Source organism: Struthio camelus, chromosome W, assembly GCF_040807025.1.
Source record: "Struthio camelus isolate bStrCam1 chromosome W, bStrCam1.hap1, whole genome shotgun sequence".
Classification (NCBI taxonomy): domain Eukaryota; kingdom Metazoa; phylum Chordata; class Aves; order Struthioniformes; family Struthionidae; genus Struthio; species Struthio camelus.
This window is the reverse complement of record NC_090981.1, coordinates 4,865,442-4,875,033: the sequence shown is the minus strand read 5'-3', so window position 1 is coordinate 4,875,033 and position 9,592 is coordinate 4,865,442. Positions and strand designations below refer to the sequence as shown.

The following is a 9,592-nucleotide window of genomic DNA, read 5'->3' as shown; positions in this document are numbered from 1 at the left end:
CATATTTCCTTAGAAAGAGCTATCCTATTTGGTGTAGCATGCTTGAGCAATATGACATTATAGATTCAATACAAACCTCAGTAAACAGTGGATTGCAGTACATAATATGCAGACCTGCTAAAAAAAGAAAAAAAGGAGTACATTCCCAAATATCATGAAACAGTTCAGACAGGAAAAGTGTAAAGAATGTACCAGTGATTTTAATGGAGCTTCTGTTGTTTTTTCTACATTCTGCTCAGGTATTTATCTCAGAGCCTGGAAAATCCAGCCAAAAAATGAAGGTGTGGGTTTATGAATACTGGAATTTTACTGATTCTATAGCTATCATCCTGTTTATGATTGGCTTTGGCTTGCACTGGTTCAACCCACCTGTTCAAACGGCAGGGCGGCTACTTTATTGCTTGGATATAATATTTTGGTATGCACGGCTCCTTGATCTTTTTGCTGTGACTCAGCATGCTGGCCCATACCTGATGATGATTGGGAAAATGGTAAGTATTACAATTTGGAGAACTATTTTTGTAGTTAAGATATCTACTGAGGAACCTATAAATGTCAGAAATTAATCTAGAAAAGAACAGCGGCCAAATGAGAGGTGACCTAATAACTCATAGTGAATATATTACATGCAAATACCTACCATTCTTTCTGTTTGTGAATTGACAATCAGATTTCAGTTCTCTCTAATTTATTCATTATTTGAATTTATTCACAAAAGCCATTTTCACTTGGTTCCTTAGAGAAGGGTTGCATTTGAGTTGAGTTTCTGATCCAGCTTGATAATGCGAGGAAGAAAAATCTCTGTCTCTTGCAGACGTGCTCACTACTATAGATAATTCCCCTAGCTCTTGGAAACTGTCTCATTATTATTTTACATTTTGATTCAAATAATTATATCTCATTTTTAGCAGGCAAAATTTATCTGAGATCAAAGTTAATTTTTTTTCTTTTGATATCAGAACTGCTGCTGAACTGCTGCCTAGTCTTGAGGGACATCTGCAGATTCCCTCTGTAATTTCCCTTGGTTATTGGGAACTATCTTGTTAATACTTTTATATTCTGCCTTGCATAGTAATTCTGGTCCAGTGTTAGAAGGCAAAATCATTTTCACTGATATTCCTTGCTCTCTGGAAGAACATACAACTGAAGAAGAGAACCAACACAAGTCTCTGCATTATTCAAATCCTACTCAAGACCTTAAGAGGGTCTTAAGCGAGTAGGACTTGTGGACTTTTTAGTCCAGAATGAATTTAACTTCTAGAGAACATGTGGATAATCCAGTTCATAGAAATAAAATATTTTTCTTTCCTCTAGCAAATTAGATTATTAATACTGTTTTTGTATTCCTATTTGTAAAAGCTGTGGTTGATTCTCCTCCCTAAAATGTATGTCTCCTTTACATATAATTAACATAATTTTTCCACACAGACAGCAAACGTTCTATATTGTGATCATGATGGCCATAGTCCTGCTGAGTTTTGGAGTGTCATGAAAGGCAATCTTTTCACCAGAGGAGCCTCCTTTTTGAACTCTGGCACGATATATTATGTTTCAACCCGACTGGATGATATTTGGCAAAGTCTATGCTGGAGAAATAGATGGTAGGTAATTTTCACAGGACAGCTCACCAGATTAAATTTAATACGTGCTTAAATGTGGTCACTTAGGGCTCTTAGAGCTTGGACCACATATTGGGTCTATTCTTACTCGAACAATTTTGATTCCAGTATACATATATGGCCTTAATTAGTTTAATACTGTATGAATAAAGATGAGAATGTTAGTTTCTTTGTTTAAAATGAATATTAAGCTTTAAAGCCTCCAAATTTAACTTTTGAAATGAAATATATTACAAAGGTCAGATATATTACATAGGGACTAATACTAGGCTTATTCTTGGTCAGGGGATCTGGCAGTGAAATGAATTTCCAATTAGGCCACTTCAAAAGTGCTGATCTCCTGGAGAAAAGACTGCAAAGTTGCCATAAAAAATACAAGGGGGGGTGAGGAAAAAAGAAAAAAGAAAGAAAAGGATTTTTTACCATAGTAAGAGTTGTATTAACAGACATCATTCTTAAACAAATCAACCAGTTACATATAGAAAAAAATATACCAAATCAATGTAAACAGAAAAGATGTTATCTCTTGATTTTATGGTTTTGACTTTATTGTAATGAGAGGGAAGAGCCAGGCACTCCAGGAGGGACTTCATCATTACAGATGGAAGGCACTCAGATGCTGCTAAGTGATGGGTGCAAGTAAAACAGTCCCTAAAACAGAAAAGTAGGTAAACAAACAGATGATACAAATATTTAAGATATATAGTTCAGCATAGGCCTGCTTCATTTAAATAATGAAGGGTATTGCATCCATTATTGCTGAAGCAGTCACATGATGACTATATATCTTGATTATAAAACACTTTTTTCTGAGTCAAAATACTTTTATTAAAACCATGCTGTTAAGTTTCACAGTTTAATCCATTTAATCACTTATTAATGCTAAACCTTTAGAAATTTGAAACTTCCCAAATAAAACTCTCATTTCCCTAATGACTCTGAATGCTGTGGAATTTCTCCTGAATTTAGGGTTGCTGCTTTATAAATATATTTTTAAAATTTCCTCAAAGGTATAACATTTGATTAAATAATCACAAACGTTTAATTTTTTTTTGGCAATTTAAGAACATTAAGAGGGATCCCTTAGTTTCTATGAACTGTTGCATCATCTCACAAATATTCATAGCCATATATCCATTTGCACATGAGTTAATGTGATCTTACTGAAGCTATATAGGAATAATACTCTAGGATTGATGAAGTCATCCTGAGGCCTTATCCTTTCCACACTGGAGTCAGTGAGAGCTTTCTTACTTGCTTTAAAGATCGATGGTTTGGATTTCAATTTACTTGAGTGTGTGCTATCTCCAGCATATATTTCAGTTACATCATTTTCCCTTTAACAAAAAGTCTGTTACTGGTGTAAGAACTGATATTTAAGAAATGGTATCTAGAACTTCCATATTGCAATGGAAACTGTGAGATGGTAGCGTCATGAAGACACTTCAGATCATTTCCCTTAAGCAGAGGTAGACTCTTTAATTAGAAATTAAATAACATAACTCCATGGCAGTAACTGGGGCCATCCTGTTTCTTACTGGCGCAAGTGCGGCGCCCATGCCATTGCTGTGCTGATTTCCTTGCTAACTGTGGTCTGTGTGTCCTTTACTTTCAGTCTGCAAATCCAACCAAGACTGTACTCCTGGCTCCTTCCTCACGCCGTTCCTCCAAGCCGTGTACCTCTTTGTGCAGTACATCATCATCGTCAACTTGCTCATTGCTTTCTTTAAGTAGGTACCATGGTATATTGCTGCAAAAGCAAGGCCAACTAATAGGTGCTCTGCCAACACTTCAGCAAGAGGCTTCCACCAAAAATGCTCCACTAGGGGCATGTTGATGTGGGGTTGTTACCCCGTCTTCCAAGGGGTCCAGGTGAATAAAAGAAAAATAGTGGAAGTAGAAGGGTGGGAGGAAGGGGATGAGGAGGCAACTAAGCTGTTTTGCCATTTAAACAGAATCTGAGCATGTAACTGTGATGAAGGAAGGGGACAACTCCACTTGGCAAACAACCAACATTAATTCAACTCTGACGTAATTTGTTTTTCATTCCTAAAATTTATATTTCTTGTGCTGACAGTCTACATAAAGTTAATCATAAAGAAGCATAATATTTAAACTGGCAGATAAGTGGAGGAGACATTTGAGGGAAGGGGGGTAATGACTTTGTTAGGGGTGTGCTCTTCCTCTGGGAAATAACTTGAAAATTCATTTTGTTTGGTGCAATATCTGATGTGTTCTAGAACTGAAATCTAACTAACTGCAGTGTTTTTAAATCTCTGCTTTTTAATGTCTGCTGCCAGAATAGGAGAGTTTCATCGATGACTTGGTAGTAATCCTAACCTTTTGAGTTTTAATAGGGACTCCCTTCCACTGCAGTGGTTTAAGTTTCTCATGGATATGTTGATGGTAAAGAGCAATGTGTGCAAATATTAGCAGAGAACAATCTAATCCAAGCAGTTAATTTTTTTTCCTAGAGTTCTAGTATTTCTGAGTAAGAAAAGTCAACTGTAAGTTAAAAATAAAAGTTCAAATGAAGAAATGTAGTGATTAATATTCAAGAAAACTGAATGATCAAAACTCATTCTATTCCCATTCCCAATTAGAAATCCCTTTCCTGAAATTGTGGCAAGGCATTAACTTTTTTTTAATACACAGCTGTGAAATTGTAATTTGAATTATTTCTAGATTTAGACCTTCAGCAACAGTGATATGTTAAACCTTCTGCTTAGTGATTTGATTCTTCCAGAAGTGGGACCAAAAATGGGTATTAGCAATATGTTTAATTATGCTCCCAGAAGCAAAGCTGATGTTTTTGTGATTATATGTTGGGCATGTAGGACCCAGATAGGACTACAATTGAAATTAAAGTACCAGAAAACACAAAGTTGCTTACCTGAACTGGGGTCTATGATAGTATGGGAAAATGTTAGGTGCTGCAGCAGTCAAATTTAGTAGTATCACCAGAAAAAGTACCCTGCAGAAGAGTTGCCTTTGTAGCTACCTCTTGCAGCAGGTATTTTGCTCAAGAGAGAATGCACTGAAGAGCAGCAGGACTGTTTTGTTAACACACTTCCTTTAGCCTGACTCCTACATTTAATCCTGTTCAGCTCAGCAGACAATGTTGAATTCCCAGATCGGCTACATATTAAAATTTAAATACTCTGGCTGAGATTCAAAGCCACTTCAGGGATATTTTTTGTCCAGTTCCCATTAATTTGAATGGGAATTGGATCTCCAGATCTTTTAGGCAGCTTTGAAGATCCCATCCTCTGTGTGCTAGCTGCAGGCATGTGCTGCTGCTTTGTTAAATGAAAGTTGCTAAGCTGATTTACCTCGCTGGAGGGATGGGACTTTATCAGTGCCGAATTAGATCTGTAGACAAGCATCTTCTGCTATACTGGGAGGATTTCTCACAGGAATGTTTTACCTCCCTTTCCTCTTTCTCTCTCTTCTAAGTAATGTTTACTTTGACTTGAAATCCATATCGAACAAGCTCTGGAAGTACAACTGTTACCGCTACATTATGACCTACCATGAGAAGCCATGGCTGCCTCCACCTTTCATTCTCCTGAGCCACGTTGGACTCCTCATCAACCGCATCTTCCACCATCAGCCCCCAAATGAGTTGAATCAAGAGGAAGGCGATGTTGGACTAAGTAAGCAGAGCAAAGCTGGAGACCAACAGGAATCGCTGACAATGAGTGTTTTGCCAACTTCCCATCACTTTTTAGCTGAGCTTCTCCAAAAAAAGAGATTCTCTGGGATGGGGACTGTTTCTATTTGCAAAACTGAATTTAACCTGCCTGTCTGAGAGCTCATTTAGGGCAATAGTTTGTTTTGTGTTTGGCTTTTGCTTTGCTATGTATTGTGTATCAGTAAAGGCATACCATTGATAGAATGAAGAACTTGTCTAAGTTTTAACTTACATCATTGCCTGGCAGCACCATCATGCTCAATAATAGTTATTATCTTATTTTCAATGAAGCTGGCCCGTGACCTCCAAATGGTGTTGCAGAACTGTCCTGGTGGAGTATCATCAATATGTCACAACTCTGAGCTGAACTAAAGTGGCAGCAACTTTTTCTGTAGGATACAATAACCTTATTTTTAAAGAAAATAAGCCACATTGGCGATACACATTTTTTGTACATTTGTCCTGAAAAGACCAACAATTCTTTTTTAATTGCCCAGACTCACAGACCCTTATGATGACCCTATGTTTATTCTTCCAATAATAGTCATCGACTTCTTCCCTCTGTGTCCTTCATATCCCATTAAGTTTTCATGGCTTTTATCTGTCTGGAGCATAGGTCATCAGCATCTGTGGTTTATAAGGTAAAGGACAGTTTAAGTGAAAACAATACTGAGTGGAGATGAGACTTCTGTTTTCAGTTCCTTTGTATAGTAATGATAGTCATATGTATTAAGTAAACTAGTTCAGGGTATTTTGAGGTGAGGTACTAGACGCCCATAAAAGATGCTTCAGCAAATATTATTCCTAATAATATTTGTGTCCCTGACTTGTTGTGTAGTGCTGCATGTGAGTGGAAAGTCCCTTCGTGACATTGTGGCATCAGCTGGTGATGTGAAACCTAATATTTGAGGACCCATTTCTGCATCAATTAACAAAACCTGTTTGTAGATGTATAGGAGCCATGAGGGTAGAATCCCATTAAAGCACATGGGCCTCTGAGTGAACAGGATTAGTAAAAGGAAACTCCTGCTTGCTAGATAGATCCTTGGCCATGCACAAAATAACCCCTTTATGTTAGGCTCTGGGCTGGATGTTAGTCAATGTGCCATACTTTATAACAGTGGGTATCAATGTTAAAGGTAAGGCCCAGAGCAATCCCCACACAGTCCTTGGCAGTACTGCATCCTGCTGGGATGTGGGGTGGCAGCAACAGCACTGCAACACAATGTGATGAGTGCAATTGCATGAGCAATGCAATGGAAAAGTAACAGCAGAGCCTGAGGACAGAGGACATCCAGGGATGGCAAATTTGGGGACAGAGGACAGGAGCCTCCTACCTCCTTGCTGCTGCGGTCCCTCTGTGCACTGTCCTGGCTGTTGTCACCTTAACCCTTTCCACCTTGGTACTCCTCTGTCCCCAGGTCCTTCCTACACTTCTTCATGGTGATGCCAGCTTCCTGTCCCACTGCTGCCAGCTCCAGCCACTGTGCTGGGAGCAGCCCCCTGCCGCTGCAGTGAGGGAGGTGTGACCACAAGGTGTTGGGATGAGGTGGGGGATGAAGACTCAGCAGTGGAGGCTTGCAGGGTGATGGGGCAAGGCAAGGGAGTGAGGAGGAGGAAGAAAGGTGGTGGCTGTAAGTTTACCTCATAAAATGCTGGGGAACATTGGTCTGTAGTATTGGACAGCCTCATCCTTTTTTTTTGGAATGTGATGCAACATATATCCTCCATACCTAATAAGAGAGTTGCACAGCCCCTGCTTGGGTTATGGTTTGTTCAGGATTTTCTCTGCTGGACATTAAGCCCTAAAGATATTTGCCGTGCTCACAAATGGTTACAGAATTCAAATGTGGGCTGAACTAATCAATGCTGAGCTGTTTTACTGCTGCTCCTAGACTCAGCTCTTCTATCGAGGCTGGGTACAGCAGTCTTCCTTTGAAGTAGCACTGTTCTTTTTATATGTGTGCATAGTATAAGTGACCAACTTGGCACAGAGGGTGTCTTACTTGTAAGGTACATCAGGTACCAGGGAAGCTAAAAGACTGCTTTGCACATCTAAAAGTGCTTGGATGGAAGGCAGCTAGTACCTTGCCTACACCCTTTCTCAGAAAGAGATTTTTTTTTTTTTTCCTCTTCATATGCCTTTGCTTTCTTTTTCTATATGCCTACACACTACTTGATAAGTTTCTTCTACTTAATTTTTGGTATGGTGGTAATTAACTGGTTTTAGCAATGAGGATCCAGTGCCACCCAGTGGAAAATCAATGAAAATACCAAGGTAAAATCTTCGAGGTAAGGTCACTGATAAGTTAGATGGGAAAAGAGCCCAGCAGATGGTCACATCTCATTCAGCATGGGAGAAGGATCCCGGACCACTGTGCAGTGCTTCACTGGTATGCCATGTGTTGCAGCAGGGTACTAAAGCTGGTAACAAACATTGCTGTGCAGTTTGTCACAGCTACCCCCGTAGTAAGTGCAGTGTGAACTCTGGTGTGCAAAAGGAAAAATAAAAAAGAGCTTGGAAGATATGCAACTTGGATCAGAGAGGTAGCTAAAGATAAATCCTCTAGAGACTGACTTGCTCTTTTATACCATGTGCATTTCTTCATACTGACTTATAATCGACCCATTCTCTCAGAAGTCTTATGCTGGCCTTCTAGAAGAACAGTCTCATGAGCAGCCTATGCTGTGGAGTTTTAAACTTTTAAATGAATTCTTTTCACCCCAGTGAAAATAATATTTGCTTAATGTTTTGTTCATATGAACATCTGAAGCAAGTAGATGAGAAAAAGCTTCGTAGCTTTGCGTACTTGAAAGGATGATAATTGTTATAGGTGAATAGCCCTTAATGAATGTCCTGATCAAATTATAGCAAGATCTTCATAAGTAAGTCTTATATATCTATCTCTAAGTCTTATGAGTCTTATGCATGTATAACAAAGTAATGGAAAAAGTTAGGGAGAAAATGTATATGTATGTGAGCAGTCATTTAGCTGTGCATTTTAAAGTCTTTAAAAGAATGAGTGAAAATACAGTGTAGTTTCTATCATGGTAGTTTCTCTCCCTACGTAAGATAAGATTGAAAAACACGTTTATGCATAGTTGGCATGTTTGGTCTTCATACATAAGCCCAAATTCATGGAATAAGGTCTGATTCGTTCTTGTCAAGGAAGGGAAAGGAAACCTATTTTGACAGTTTGCTCTTTTTTCACAGAAGGGTATAAACGGAGGGGCATTTGTTAGCATGCTTAATACCACCTATTACCTCCTTTGTTCAGAGCTGTACCTGAGTGATGAGGAGTTAAAGAAGCTCCATGACCTTGAGGAGCAGTGCATGGAAAAATATTTTCACGAGAAGAATGAAAGCTTGAGTTCCAGCGACAGTGAAAGGATCCATGTGAAGACAGAAAGGTGTGTTTTGTGGCTAATTTGTGTCCTTTGTATGCATTTATCATACAAAAAGACTTTGATAAGCTAAAGCCTTTGGAACAGATTATGGCCACTGTGAATATGAGAGGCATTAGCATGCGTAGGCCCTTCTAATTGGGTTGAAATGTAACGTATCTGAACTAATGGAAGGCCTGACTGGGAAGCATTGCTGGCAAAATTGCTTCTCCGGATGTGTGCAGTATGCAAGCAGTTAAAGGGGTGCAGGAGGGTGTTGCTCAACTTTAGCAGACCAGGTAGCACCAAGAGAATGCCAGAATAGAGTATAAAATGCATATTTTTATTTAAAGGCTTAGCAGTGTAGGAACACTATGAGAATGTTTCTTGTGTAACTGCTGTTTGCAGAAATAACCATATAACCATTGTAGCATTATCTACAATATACTCTTTTGGTTTGCAAAATATCGATAGAGCTATCGGCAGGATTTCAAAACTCTCTGTATTAGTCTAATTCAGCTTTCTATTGAAATCAATGGCAAAGCTGCCATTAAGTTTGATGGGAAGAATTAAACGAACTGAGCACTATAAAAAGTCTTATTGAATGCCAATACTGATATGATCTAATAAATTCATTCTGTCTAGAGAAAGATAGCCCCTTAATCTTTGCCTGTTCATAGACCTATTTTCTACATACCAAAACAAAGCATATAAACAAAACAAATATCCCCTGTAAAAGAAATAAAAGAAAATAAATGAGTTTGTTCACAAGCTGCAATATTGACTGCAGCAAAAAGATTTCATTTAATGGATAGCTATAGATCTAGAAAGGGATTTTTGCTTTTCTTTTTGAGTGCAAAGGTAAAATGTATTTCATAGCACAGGAAGAATCCCT

General features: G+C 38.6%; 1 pseudogene; it reads left to right on the top strand.

Annotated features, from left to right (window-relative positions):
* Positions 1–9,592, top strand: part of LOC104147629 (transient receptor potential cation channel subfamily M member 6-like) — a 38,973-nt pseudogene that overhangs the window by 6,564 nt on the left and 22,817 nt on the right.